The 13,448-nt window shown below is 43.2% G+C and overlaps 1 protein-coding gene across 3 annotated transcripts in view; it reads left to right on the forward strand.

The window, feature by feature from the left end:
• Nucleotides 1-13,448, forward strand: part of sgsm2 (small G protein signaling modulator 2) — an 85,378-nt gene that overhangs the window by 885 nt on the left and 71,045 nt on the right. The gene's annotated exons all lie outside the window — the stretch shown is intronic.

Consider the following 13,448-nt stretch of genomic DNA (forward strand, 5'->3'; position numbering starts at 1 on the left):
AAGAAGTTCTAATGCACCAAAATAGATGATTCCTGTCTGAGAAAATCACTTATCAGCTCAAATTACAGATTCAACAGAAGGGATGATCTAACGTACATTAGTTTAATTACATATCTGCTGGGTTATTCTCGGTTTCTGATGACTGTCTGGACCCATCAGCCAGTTCTTATCCAGAATGATCATTTTCCCTGAACCAGCTTTAATTCTTCTTCTTCCAGCAGTTAAAGTCCCATTAGTTGTCACACACACAGGTGTGTGTGCGAAATTTGTTCTCCGCATTTGACCCATCCCCTGGGGCAGCGGTGAGCTGCAGACACAGCCACGCTCGGGAACCATTTGGTGGTTTAACCCCCCAATCCAACCCCTTAATGCTGAGTGCCAAGCAGGGAGGTGCTGGGTCCCATTTTTTCAAAGTCTTTGGTATGACCCGACCAGGAATCGAACCCTGATCTCTCAGTCTCAGGGCGGACACTCTACCACTAGGCCACTGAGCTGGTTTGGTCAGTTGCACATGATTGGAATGATTGTGATGTCTATTAGGCTGATCTTGGCTTTAGTTCCCAGGATTTCTGGGATATGCTTCAGATGTTCAGAGAACTGAGGAGGAGCATTCCATGAAGTGACTGGAAGCTGTGTCGTTGCTTGTTCTCAAACATTCCTGGGCTGTTCACTTTCCTGTATGCTAATCCACGGTGTGTACGATTTAATTAATCTGATTTCTGTTTTCCAGCTGAGCTGCAGATCTATAACTTTCAACACCAGCTGATCCGTTACAGTAACTCCACTCACATGCTGCCTCCTCCCCTCCTTCCTGAGATTTTCTGACATCGTCTCGCTAAAGTGTTTTGGGAAGGCTTCAAGATGCTGTCCTGTTTAAAGGTTTTCTCCTGCACTTTCTGATTAAGCTGCGTAACCATGACAACAAGAGCGTTACCATCAGTAATGTTTAGAAAGAAAACCTAAATAAGTCATGAGTAGAAGAGGAAATGTTGCAGATGTCAAGAACCAGGACAGTGAGGTTGAAGTTGGATTTCTTGTCTTGATGAACATGATGGGTTTGGATTTCAGCAGGCTTCGTAACGGAAAGCTGATCCTGGACAGTATTCCTGTTTTGGAATCGCTGTGTTTTCCCACTTCTCTAACGACAGTGAGCATGCACATTAGAATTGGTTATTCATCAAATGTGTTCAACATACATATGTTGCTTCTTGTGTAGAATATTAAATGACTACAGTGAAACTGATATAAATTTGAAAGCCAACTAGGATTGGTTTAGCAGCTCTAAGACCTGGAAAATTCCCCAGCAGTTTGTGTGTTTAAAAGGAGAGAGACTCAGGACTAGCCTGGCATGCCATCCCATATGTGTGAATATATAGCCTGGCCACGACCCATAGGGAGAGTCTGTCGTTGGGGCAGAATCTACGGTTGTCTTTCAGGCTGTTTCCGCATGCTATTGGACAACGAACAACGTGACGCACTTACCGCTATGGATGCCAGTCAACGGGGCAGTCCGCCTTACACTGTCGAAGAACAACCAAATACATCATTTTTCTAAATAAATGACTGAAGTACCTCTATCTGCTCTTGACTCAAAAGTCCAAGTCCAAATAACTCTAAGTTGATGCTAAAGCCTTTTTGAACAAGCTAGTTCACAAAGCTAGCTCGGTTCTGGGCTGTCAACTAGATTCAGTTGAGGAGATGTGTGAAAGGAGGATGCTGGGCAAGATGGCCTCCATCTTAAAAAACCCTTCCACCCTCTACTGGAGGCCATGGACAGCTGATGCAGCATCAGACTGAGATGGATGTAAAACAGAACGCTACGGTAGATCATTCATCCTCTCTGCAGGAACAGTGTATAGCTCCTCAGTTTAAGCTGTACTGGCATCATCCTGTTACACAATAATATCAGTTAGGGACGTGTACTGGTGAAATTATGGCGATACGATATATCACGATATACTGGGATACACTCGGTCAGATGATATTAGCAATGTTTTAGACTGAATTTACTATAGGAAACTTCAATAAACAGTTTACTCAACATGTTTACCATGAGGTATTTGAACCATAATGAAGAGATTTACATTTCAATGGTGAAAACGATGCCCATTGCACACTGCTGCCAACTAGCGGTCGGCGTTTGAATTGCACCAAAAGAAAAGAAAATGCACAAATGTTTGCATGTCACTTCTTCCAAAAATTAGATGCACGGCTTTTGAATGTCGCTATAATATAGCTGGGGAAAAAATATCACAATATATTGCCATATCGATATTTTCTTACATCCTTAATCAACGTAATATTCAGTATGTGTTTAATATCTGTACAACACCGGATGAGCATAGTCTGTGTCCGTTATGCTGCACAGTTCTGGAAACACAAGTTTCCTTTTATTAGTTGTTGTTAGTAATTGAAGGTTACAATAATAGCTCACTGCCTTTTTGTGTTTACCTGTAATCTTGTTATTATTTTTCACCTTCCTTTTCTCTACGTCTTGGTGCTGTAGCAAGTGATTTTCCCCCACTGTGGGGTCTATTCTATTCTATTCTATTCTATTCTATTCTATTTTTAAACAAGCCAACAGTGTTGTTCCACTTTGCCATCTTGCCACCAAACCAACAGAGTGCTGTGATTGGCAAGGCACAGGACTGCTCGAGCCTGCTGAGGGTTAGGGTGGAGCGTGGCTAGACTGACATGCAGACCAGAATCCTTCTGTTTTGCTGTCTGTCTAGATTTCTAGGCTAACTCGGTGGTGGAAGGTGAAATTATCTTTTCATCAGAAGTTAGAAAACATTCAAAGATGACAAATAAAATGTTTATGAATTAAGCTAACGCTGGATCCATCATCTGGGAGTGGTTTGGATTTTGTAACGAAGGTTGAACAAACACAACTAGTTGGGTCGTTGTGTTTTTTCCGTGGGACAGGAGGCAGCATTCCATATTTACATAAGGAGCTGTTTGTATCTGATGATTCACCACAGGAGGAGGATCTGAGCTCCACACAGCTCAGAGACTCACCGGTGATGGTTAGGGATGCTAACGCTGTGTAACTGACAAAACAGCTGTCAGAGCTGACGTTCCTCTTATAAAGATTTAATTATTAATGAATAAAAGGAGATTAAAGCCATCGTGAAATGGTGAGTAATTTAGCCACTGTTTTACTCTGGTCTCAGAAGCATGTTTGGGTCAGAGGTCATGAAGCTTTTACATCAGCCCTTTACCCTCTCAGGCTCAATAAGTTTTGATGAAAGGACGAACATCTAAGTCCTTCAGGGGCACTTCTGAGTTAAAAAAGGCTCATGAAAGACGTAGTAACCAGGTACTGTAGGAAGGTTTTAACTGTTGCAAATCTGCAACGCCTGCCTCCAGAGCGCTAAGGCCAAATTCCTGGTCGGCATGTGCTTGGTTGGTTTTAACTGGAAGACGTCTACAACAACTGATTTATGTAACCAAACACGTTCTGAAGAGGCAGCTGCTGTTTAAATCTGCTCTTGTCAGTGTTTGTGATTCTTATCCTCCACAATAATGTTGAGAAACAGAGACAACGTCTATAATGTGCTGCATAGTTAGAATGCAACACTTTGCTGTCTTTAGCCAGATGTCGTGTGGAGAAGCAGAGGTGAAATCAGCCTACGGCTCATTCACAGGAATCACTCAATACCTCCTGATATTTTAAGCAACACGGCTGAAACACAACAGTCAGATCCAGGTTTCATCCCCTCCTACTCCTCCTCCTCCTTCTCTCTGCTTCTCTATTGCTTGGCAACTGAAAGCTTTTGCAGCTCCCTTCAAAGTGAAATTGCATTAGTTGGCGATTAATATCGCAGCAGTGAGGCGGTCATGTCAGGTGTTGTGAAACAGCGAGATGCTTCTGTGTTACAGAAGATGATCACACATGGATGAAGGGTTTCCCCTCTGCTGTTGCTTTTAAGAAGTTACGATTCCGTGCATGATTTGTTTCTGTCGTCTTCTTCAGAAAACCTTCTCATGTTGCTGCTGCAGCAAACCACCAGCAATCTCTATAAAGGGATGAAGCAGACAGCAGGTTAGATTTCTGAGCTCATCATTAAACCTCAACAACACCAACGAGTCATTTATCTGAGCCTGTTTCAGTTGTATCTTTCTTCTTCTTCTTGTGTAAAATTTATTCATTGTTTGTTCACATCTGGAAACAACAAAGACCGAAGTCCCCAATACAGTTTATATGATGCACATGATGGGGCGGTGCAGTTGTTAGAGCTGTTGCCTTGCAGCGAGAAGGTCCTGGGTTCGCTTCCCGGCCTGGGATCTCTCTACATGGAGTTTGCATGTTCTCCCTGTGCATGTGTGGGTACTCTCCGGGTACTCCGGCTTCCTCACACAGTCCAAAAACATGACTGTTAGATTGATTGGTCTGTCTAAATTGTCCTTAGGTGTGTGTGCATGATTGTTTGTCCTGTGTGTCTCTGTGTTGCCCTCCGATGGACTGGCACTCTCAGGGTATACCCCGCCTGATTGCCCGTTGATCGCTGGAGATGGGCACCAGCCCCCGCGACTCTACAAGGACAAGTGGGTTCAGAAAATGGATGGATGAATGAATGATGTACATGATAAAACAACACAGTGACATGCATCAGGTGTGTGTGTGTGTGCGAGCACTTGATAGTAAACCTTTCGACGGACATTTTCATTACAGTGTGTTTTTGACTCCGGTCCAGTTTAGCTGCCAGGTGGCCTGAGGGTGTAAAAGGAGCTCCTTTACTCTGCACTGCCCTGGTTTGGAGTCATATGAGGTTTTGTTTGCCCAAACCTCTACTGCAGGCACAATGTTGACAGCTTTTGTGAGCGGCTTTGATTCAGCTGTCAGACCTGAAATATGTAGAATTAAAGATGAAAACATTAAATCATCAGAACGACTCCTTCAGTTATTTAGAGTAGGATGTAAAGTTAAAGCTGGCTGTGAGGGTGAGGACATAATCAGAGGTTTCAGGTACTCTGTAATGATTTAGTCTTTTATACAAGCTAAAGGAAGACCGGCACATAAAACTACATCCGTCTTTAGTATACTTTACCTACAAACACTTCTTGGTCCTTCAACAATACTTTATTAATCCCAGAGGGAAATTAAGTGTTGTTGTAATTTATCCTTCAAAGCAATCATTAAAAAAGTAATAATTAGGGATGTCTCGTTTCGACATCAATATCAGCCCAAAACCACTACCGCATTAGATCGGACTGCATCAAAAATCTCAGAGAAAAGCAGTCAGTTCCACTTTTTAGATTCTGTTCCAGCAATTCTATCCAGCAGCGCCCAGATCCAGCATGCAAATCCCACGCGATCAGAACAGTGCGTGCTAGCAAAGAAGCAATGTCAACCGTGTGGCGGTACTTTTTGTTAAAGTCCATAAAAGACGGTGTGACTCAGTGCAACACTTGTTGTGCACAAGTTTCCTGTGGTGGAACAGAACAAGGACCGTTTAAAAATGCCCATCCTTATCACGCGTTTGAAGCAGCATCACAGAACACTGCATGAGGATTTTTGCAGTGTGTGAAATCTAAACTTGGGACACTCAACTTGTAGTAGTTAAATGGACAATATTTTACAATATGTGCTGACAGTAAAACATAACTGAAGTGACCTTGAATTCGTATTTTGTACTTTAAAAATATATCTTTTGTTCATTTGTTTACTTAAAATATTTCTCAGAGCCTTTTCATTTATTATTATTATTATTATTATTATTATTATTATTATTATTCATTTGTTACACATTATGTTGAAGGTTTACATTTATGCAACCAACGGTTAAAAATTGTCTTTTTTTCATACTTACTGTTGCTGGCTCTTTCGATTGAGTATTAATACTGGATCAAGCCTTTCATACATGCCACACTACAAAATAGGTAAAAGTACATATGATTTGTGCTGATACTATATCGGATTGATATCAGTATCGGTCAATAAAGGCTGCGATATCGGTATCGTATCGAAAGTGAAAAAGTTGTATCAGGACATCCCTAGTAATAAAAACGATCTTGGTTGAGTGGTTAAAGATGCTGATGGCTGTGGGCAGGAAGGATCTCCTGTAGCGGTCTGTGTTACAGCAGCGCTGAAGATACCTCCGACTGAAGACACTCAGTTGCATGATGGTGTCATGAAGGGGATGCTCAAGGTTGTATAAAATCCACAGTAGTCCCCAAACAGAAACAGCCATTCTATCAGGTTGTTGAACCTTTTTATGTGATTTGTGATTCTGTTACCCAACAGGTGATTACCCACTCTCCACAACACACTTAGCGATGATATATCTTCAAGGACCTGACCTTCCTCAATAAGTACAGTCTACTCTGTCCTTTCTTGTAGCTTCACTGTTGTGTCTCCGGTTCAGTCTGTGGTCCAGGTGGACACTGAAGTATTTATATTCTTCAACCACCTCCACTTCATCTGCCATGATGTAAATGGACTTTGACCTTTTCCTGTTTCTTCTGAAATCTACTACCATCTTTCTTCTAGATCAGGTGATCATACATTCTTCTGCTAGACCTCTGTAGGAATCTCAAATACATTGTGGCTCGGTTTTTTCAAGCTCCTGGAGATAAAACCCAACTATTTCTGCTGATTAAACTCTTCTGTAGGAAGACAGAACCAATTCCTGTACGTCTGGCAGCCAAAAACATGTTTTCAGGTTCAGGGCATTATCAAAAGTGCAGTCTAGATAAGAAAGAAATAACTTCTCCATATACTTCAGAGATTACATTTTCCACTTGCAACTCTGAAAGAGAGGGCGTTGGTGTTTACAGTCCAGGGAAGGAGGGTGCTGGTTAGACACTACTGGATGGGGAGGGGCACTGCATTATGGCGCAAACCTTTTCTATCCAGCTGCTTGCAATAGTTTAGCAGATCTGAAGATGATCTGCAGCTGAGAGAGGAGAATGCATGCGTGAAATGCTTTGGGGGTATCTTTTCATGAGGAAATAATATAACTTAGTCAAAGTGTTTTGCGTGACACAATCCCTCTAAAGCGCTGGGAGACTGATCTAAAGTGTGGCCAACTCCCTCCTCAGATGGACTCCTTCAGGTCAGAATAATCTTCTGCAACCATCTGATTTTGTTCGTTCTTCCTCCAGAATGCCACAGGTCAGGGCAGCTCTCTAAAACTCACTCACATCCACATCAAACCCTTCGAGGTTAATAGACTCAGTGTATTTTCACAAGAAAAGACTGGTTTGACAGGGATTCTGACACATTCAAGGTCAGGATAATTTAGCTGTTATATTACCTGTAAATGTGTGAAAGTCCTTTTCTCCCTGAAAATGAAAATGTGCAACAGCTCAACAAGTTTTTTTTTTTTTGAAGACAAGTGAAGAGACTGACCCTAGTGACGTGTCCTTTAGTCTGCTGTCTCCACATCGGCCTCTCTACTCAAACTGGTGTGCTACCTGGGTTTTAAAAAGGTCGTTAATCATTCGTGTGTCACTACTGTGGCTGAAAAATGCAGATTAAAGGGAAGGAAAAGGCCCAGATTTTCTAACGGGTCTATTTTTGAGCAAAGGGGGAAACATCAGATTGCACATTTTTAGCTGGCTTTTGATGTTCAGAATGCAAATATTTTTGTAGTATATCTAATCGGGTGTTCTCTGAACTTTCTGATGGTAAACCACTTTGATTAAACCTCATTTCTGCTCTGAAACCCTCTTCATAAACTTGAATTGCTGTCTCAAACAAAGCATAAACTGCTGGAATACAGGAGCAGCCTTTATCTCCCAGCTGTGCTGTGTTTTATTTATCCAGGGAGGGAATCCGCTCATGGCCGTTGTTTCATTTGCTTGTCATGACCACCCTGAGAAGTAATTGTGTTATGTAAGTGACAGTTAACTAATGAGCTCCTTCCTTTGTTTCCCTAGAAACCATTAGCCTCAGGATCTTAAAAGTGTTGCAAAGTTAACCATTTCGCTGGAGCTGTTTAACATCGACCAGATTTAGCTTGTTGTTTTTGGATGAGGCCGAGTTTGCTGCAGGATGATCTGTTGGTGAACACTCTTTTGTAATTAAATGTGCATAAATAGGATCGTCTCATCTTTTGTTATCGTGTGCATGAATTATTAAGGAGTGCAGGTCAGTGTGAGGAGATGAAAACTAACCTTAGACGCGTGGAAACCATCTCTATGAACATGGAAACCGTCTGTGTGAAAGGAAAGCCGAGAATCTGCTCAGCAGCAGGCAGAAAACCTACTCTTCATTGGTGGAATAGCTCCATGGACTGGTACTAGTATGAGTTTAGAGGATGATTATCCATCTTCTTTATATCGAATGTTCCACAACTTAAGAGCATAGTTCTTCTAATGGAAATAACTAGGGATGTTCCCATTACTTTTAAATTTTTTTTTGCACCCAATCCGATTCTGAGTCATTTGATTTGAAGAATCTGTCGATACCAAGTTCTGATCCGACACTTCAGAAATGCATTAAGAAAAAAGCAGAACACGCTAGACTTGTCCTTCATGTTTTTTTAATCATTAATGTGTTTATTTCTTTCTATATTTATGTAATTTCTTTAGTTTATTTGCCATAAAGCATCACTTGTTTAGGAAGTACATAAGAAACTTGTTAAGAATATATGTAAAAGCAGTCTTGTCGCTCCTATTTCAGCGTTTACTCGGCGTGCGGCTGTGAGCGGCGGATGGCATGATGGTCTGCCGCAGGGTGACTCTTTCTTACAAAACACCTGTAGAGCTGCTGCGTCTGTAAAGATAGGAAGCGAAGCAGATCATGCTGCAACTCAAGGAGACTACAAAACTGCAAACACAGAGGCTCATCCAATGTGATGAATATGCTGCTGTCTTGGCATTTTTGCTGCCCGTAGACTAGTTCTTGTTTTTTAACATATCTTTTACTGTCGGCTGGCTTATCCGAATTGCTGCAGCAAACTGAGCAGGTGAAGTTTTTTTAAGGTGGCGCATCGGATGCATCAGATTCATATTGTTGAATGCAGCACTACCTTTAACACCACATGTTCGCACACATTACACAAGTGTATTACACTCCCTTTGCTGTCCATTTTAAAATGCATACAAATGACTGGCATTTTCTCCCTCTTGAGGTGACAAGTATGCTATGTTAGTCTTTTACTGTACAGTCACCTTGAGTTTTTACTCTTCAAATAAAATGTATTACTATTATTAACCGCTACAGTTATGGTGCGGTAATTCCTGACCTACATTAAATTGCGGGGCTTTCCTGTGTTTGTCATGGTCTGAGCCTGCGTCTCCCCTCATGTTTCTCCTTTTGTGTCTCCTAGCGCCCTCATGTGTCCTTGTCTGTGTCTTCCTCTTGTGTCTCCTGGGTTTCCTCATTTGCCCCCAGATCTTCAGCCCTCTAGGTTTCCCTCCACAGGCTTCCCCCTCCCAGGTCCTGTGCTCCCTTGGCCCCCTTTTAGTCACGCCCCTGTAGTTTTTCTTTCTGTAGTGTTTTCCGCTAGTTTCAGCTTCCCCCCTAGAATATTAGTTATGTTTGCTGCCCTTCAGGTCTTTAGGTTTTATTCTTAGATCATTTTCCTTAGTTACAGCTGTTCATGTTATTAGTCTCTCTAGTGTGTTTTTTCCCATCAGTGTTTGAGGTTTTTCCCCCCTCCTTAGATTATTAGTTATGTTCCTGCTCTTCTTGTCTTTAGTTTTTATTCTTAGGTCATGTTTGTTTCCTCCCTAATTAGTAATTGTGTTCACCTGGTCTCTCTCTCCCCACACACCTGCAATTTTTTTTTAAATCTTTTATTTTCATTTATTGACATTAAAATAAAAATACAATCAGAACTAAATTGCTGCAAGCCAAAATGAAAAAGGGGACAGAAAGAAGAACAACTTATGTTGTCTGCCCCTTTTAACTAAAATAGCATTAATACAAATGAAATAATTCATCTTCCTCTCGTCTTCCCCAGTGTATAAAACCCTGTCTGTGTCACTGTGTTGTGTTGGTCCATTGTTCCCTGTCAGTCTCTTCCCGTTCTCCTCTCGAGTTTCGAGTGTTTCTAGTTCTCGAGCGTTTGTTTTTGGATTTTCGGTGTTTTTGCTCCCTGCCCTCGAGGATTGCTCCAAAATAAAGGATTTTTATTTTATCTTCCACCTCTGCCTCATTCATCTCGTTCTGCATTTTGGGTCCTACTCCTCCTCCTCCAACCCATATTGTGACAGTGTTGTCTGTGAAACAAACAATACTGATGTAGTGGAACTGTTGAATTTAAAACTAAGCCATTGCTTTCCTGTTTGTAAGTAATGTTTTTTGTTTTATATGTTTAAATCAGCTTTTTTTTCTCACCACCAAATTCTGATTTCATGAAAATCACGTGATCGGATCGGAGCATCCCTAGAAAAAACTGTTCCAAAGACAATAAAGTAGATACAGACATTTAAATTTTTGGGGATGATGTTAAAACAACTCAGAAATGAATGGATAATAAACGCATGCAGGTGATGAAGGTTTCAGTACAACAGGTGAGGCTGTTTTAGTCCCAATAGTGACTCAACATTAGAGTCACCCTCTGTTCCTTCTTTACAGAAAAGGCAGAAGTGTTACAAAGCAGGTGAGAAGGGATTATTGGGCCGTTTGAGTTCATCCAGCTGGTCCATGCAGACAACAGAAAGAGACAGGTTTTTTTCTCCTCACACAGTTTCATCTTCAATATCGTCGTCGTCTTCCTCCGCTTATCCGGGTCTGGGTCGTGGGGGCAGCATCCCAACTAGGGAGCTCCAGACCGTCCTCTCCCCGGCCACCTCCACCAGCTCCTCCGGCAGGACTCCAAGGCGTTCCCGGACATTTATTGTGTGGAGACAGAAGTCCAATAACGAAACACCACTCGAGTTCAGATCAGGCGGGCCGCTCCTCCCAATCACACCCCTCCAGGTCATGCTGTCATTGCCCACGTGAGCATTGAAGTCCCCCAGCAGGACAATGGAGTCCCCTGATGGAGCACTATCTAGCACTCGTCTCAGGGACTCCAAAAAGGGTGGGTACTCTGAACTGATATTTGGCCCATAAGCACAAACAACCGTCAGGACCTGTTCACTGACCCGAAGGCGCAGGGAAGCTACCCTCTCGTCCCCCGGGGTAAACCCCAACACGCAGGCAGAGTCTTGGGGCTAACAAAAAGCCAACCCCAGCCCTCCGCCTCTCACCCGGAGCAACTCCAGCAAAAGAGAGTGTCCACCCCCTCTCAAGGACTTGGGTTCCAGAGCCAATGCTATGTGTCGAGGTGAGTCCGACTATATCTAGCCGGTACCGCTCAACCTCTGCCACAAGCTCCTGCTCCTTCCCCGCCAGCGAGGTGACGTTCCATGTCCCAAAAACCACTTTTCTTGTCCGGCGATCGGACCGCCAAGGCTCCCGCCTCGGTCTGCCACCCGATCCACACTGCACCGGACCCTTCATGTTCCTCCTGCAGGTGGTGGGTCCACAGTTGGATGAGCCCATGTATCCGGTTTGGGCTGGGCCCGGCCGGGCCCCATGGGCGAAAGCCCGGCCACCAGGCGCTCGCTCACGGGCCCCAACCCTAGGCCTGGCTCCAGGGTGGGACCCCGGTAACCCTCCGGGCCGGGTACTCCGACTCCTTGATTGTACATCCATGAAAGATCCTCTGAACTGTTCTTTTTCTCACCCTTCACCTAATAATCATCTTTAATATCATATAGTCTCACGTTTGGTGTTTATTTCTGTGTGCTGAGTCTCACCATCTATTCAGTAACAAAGTAAAACTTTAAGGGAGGGTAACTGTAAAGAATTGAAGAACTAAAACATTTAAGCATTCATACTTCATGCTTTAATTGTTCAACAGTTTTATTTGAAGATTAAAGGAGGTTTTATATACTTTTTTCATATAACTTCTTCATGTGTGTTTACGGTTAAACTTTACTGTCTTGATGGTAGAACTGAGAAGTACTTGGCGTCCATGGTCCAAAGCAACCAAGAGTGTGGGGAAGAGGTGAAGAAGTGTGTGAAACAGGCTGGAACTGGTGGGAAAGAACGTGTCAGGTGTGAAGTGTGATAAATGGTTTCAGCAAGAATTAAAGGAAAGGTGTTGAAGACAGTAGTGAGCAGCCTTGTTGTCTGGTTGAGGAAAAGACGGGAGGCAGAACTGGAGGTTGCAGGGCCCAAGACGTAGAGGATTTTTTAGGAGTGACTGGGATGGATCAGGAATGAGTCCATCAGAGGGACAGAAGCCAGACTCAGATGGTTTGGACATGTCCAGAGGAGAGACAATCGTAGGGTGCTGAGGTCGGAGCCTCCAGGCAGGAGGCTGACAGGAAAACCAAAAAGGAGATTTATGGATGTGGTGAAAGAAGACATTAGATGAGTTGATGCGAGGGTAGAGACATGTGGGCAGCGTTGACAGAGGATTTAAGTGTCTTCCCCGTAACCAGAGGGTTGCAGGTTGAATCCCCCACTCAGTCTGTTGCAGTTGTGTCCTTGGGCAAAACACTTGACCCGCCTTGTCTGCCGGTGGTGATCTGTGGGACCAGTGGAACTTGTGTAGGATCACCTCAATCAGTGTGCCCAAGGGCAGCTGTGGCCGCAATGTAGCTCATCACCACAAGTGTGGGATTGTGTTGTAAAGCACCTTGGGGGGCTGTAGGACTCTGGAAGGCGCCAAATAAATTTTTTTCTCTTTATTTGTATAGCACCTTACAGACATGAAACATGGCACAAGGGACCTCACAGACAAAATAAAACCAATGAAAACAGAAAAAACAGGCAGAATAAAAAAATTTAGCATAATTAATATAAAAAAACTAACAATGAGAGGAACATGCCAAATCATAAAGTAGGTCTTCAGCCTTGTTTTAAAAACCGCCACAGAAGCAGAAGTCTTTTTGGACAAATGAAGCTGTTCCAATGCTTTGGGCCAGCCACTGAAAAGGCTCGATCCCCTCACGTCTTCAGACATGAGCTACGAGCGAAGTGTCCGAGTCGGGGCATATGGTCGTCACATTGGTAACACTTTACAATAAGGGTCTCTTTATTAATATAGCATTAAGCATTAATAAACAATTAAAATATTAACTGCTTAGTCATGTTATGTAATGCATTTCTGAGCAGCCCCCCCCCCCCCCCCCTCCCGGCCCTTTGTACAAACCTTAACTCACTCACTGCCAGCCGTTTCCTGATAGCTAACGGCCTTCGCTGCCAGTGTTTCTCACCGTTTTTACTGTTTTTTGAAGAGTCACAGAACGTTGCGCGCTAGGATGATGTCGATGCCAAAACAACCAAAACAAAGAGGAGACTCACTTCTTACATCAGGAAGAAGCCGCGTGTTTCAAGTGTTATCCGTTCTTTCATAATCCGTTGTCGAATTGTGGTCGGCAGACGCTTTTCCGGTTCGCGCCTCACTTTTTTTACAGGAACGGCCCAAAACGATCTCCAAACACATGGATGTGTTGCTTCCTGATCATGTGATCTGTAACGTATGCGGATGAAGATC

The sequence above is a fragment of the Nothobranchius furzeri genome, chromosome 13, assembly GCF_043380555.1.
Source record: "Nothobranchius furzeri strain GRZ-AD chromosome 13, NfurGRZ-RIMD1, whole genome shotgun sequence".
In the NCBI taxonomy this organism is placed as follows: Eukaryota; Metazoa; Chordata; class Actinopteri; order Cyprinodontiformes; family Nothobranchiidae; genus Nothobranchius; species Nothobranchius furzeri.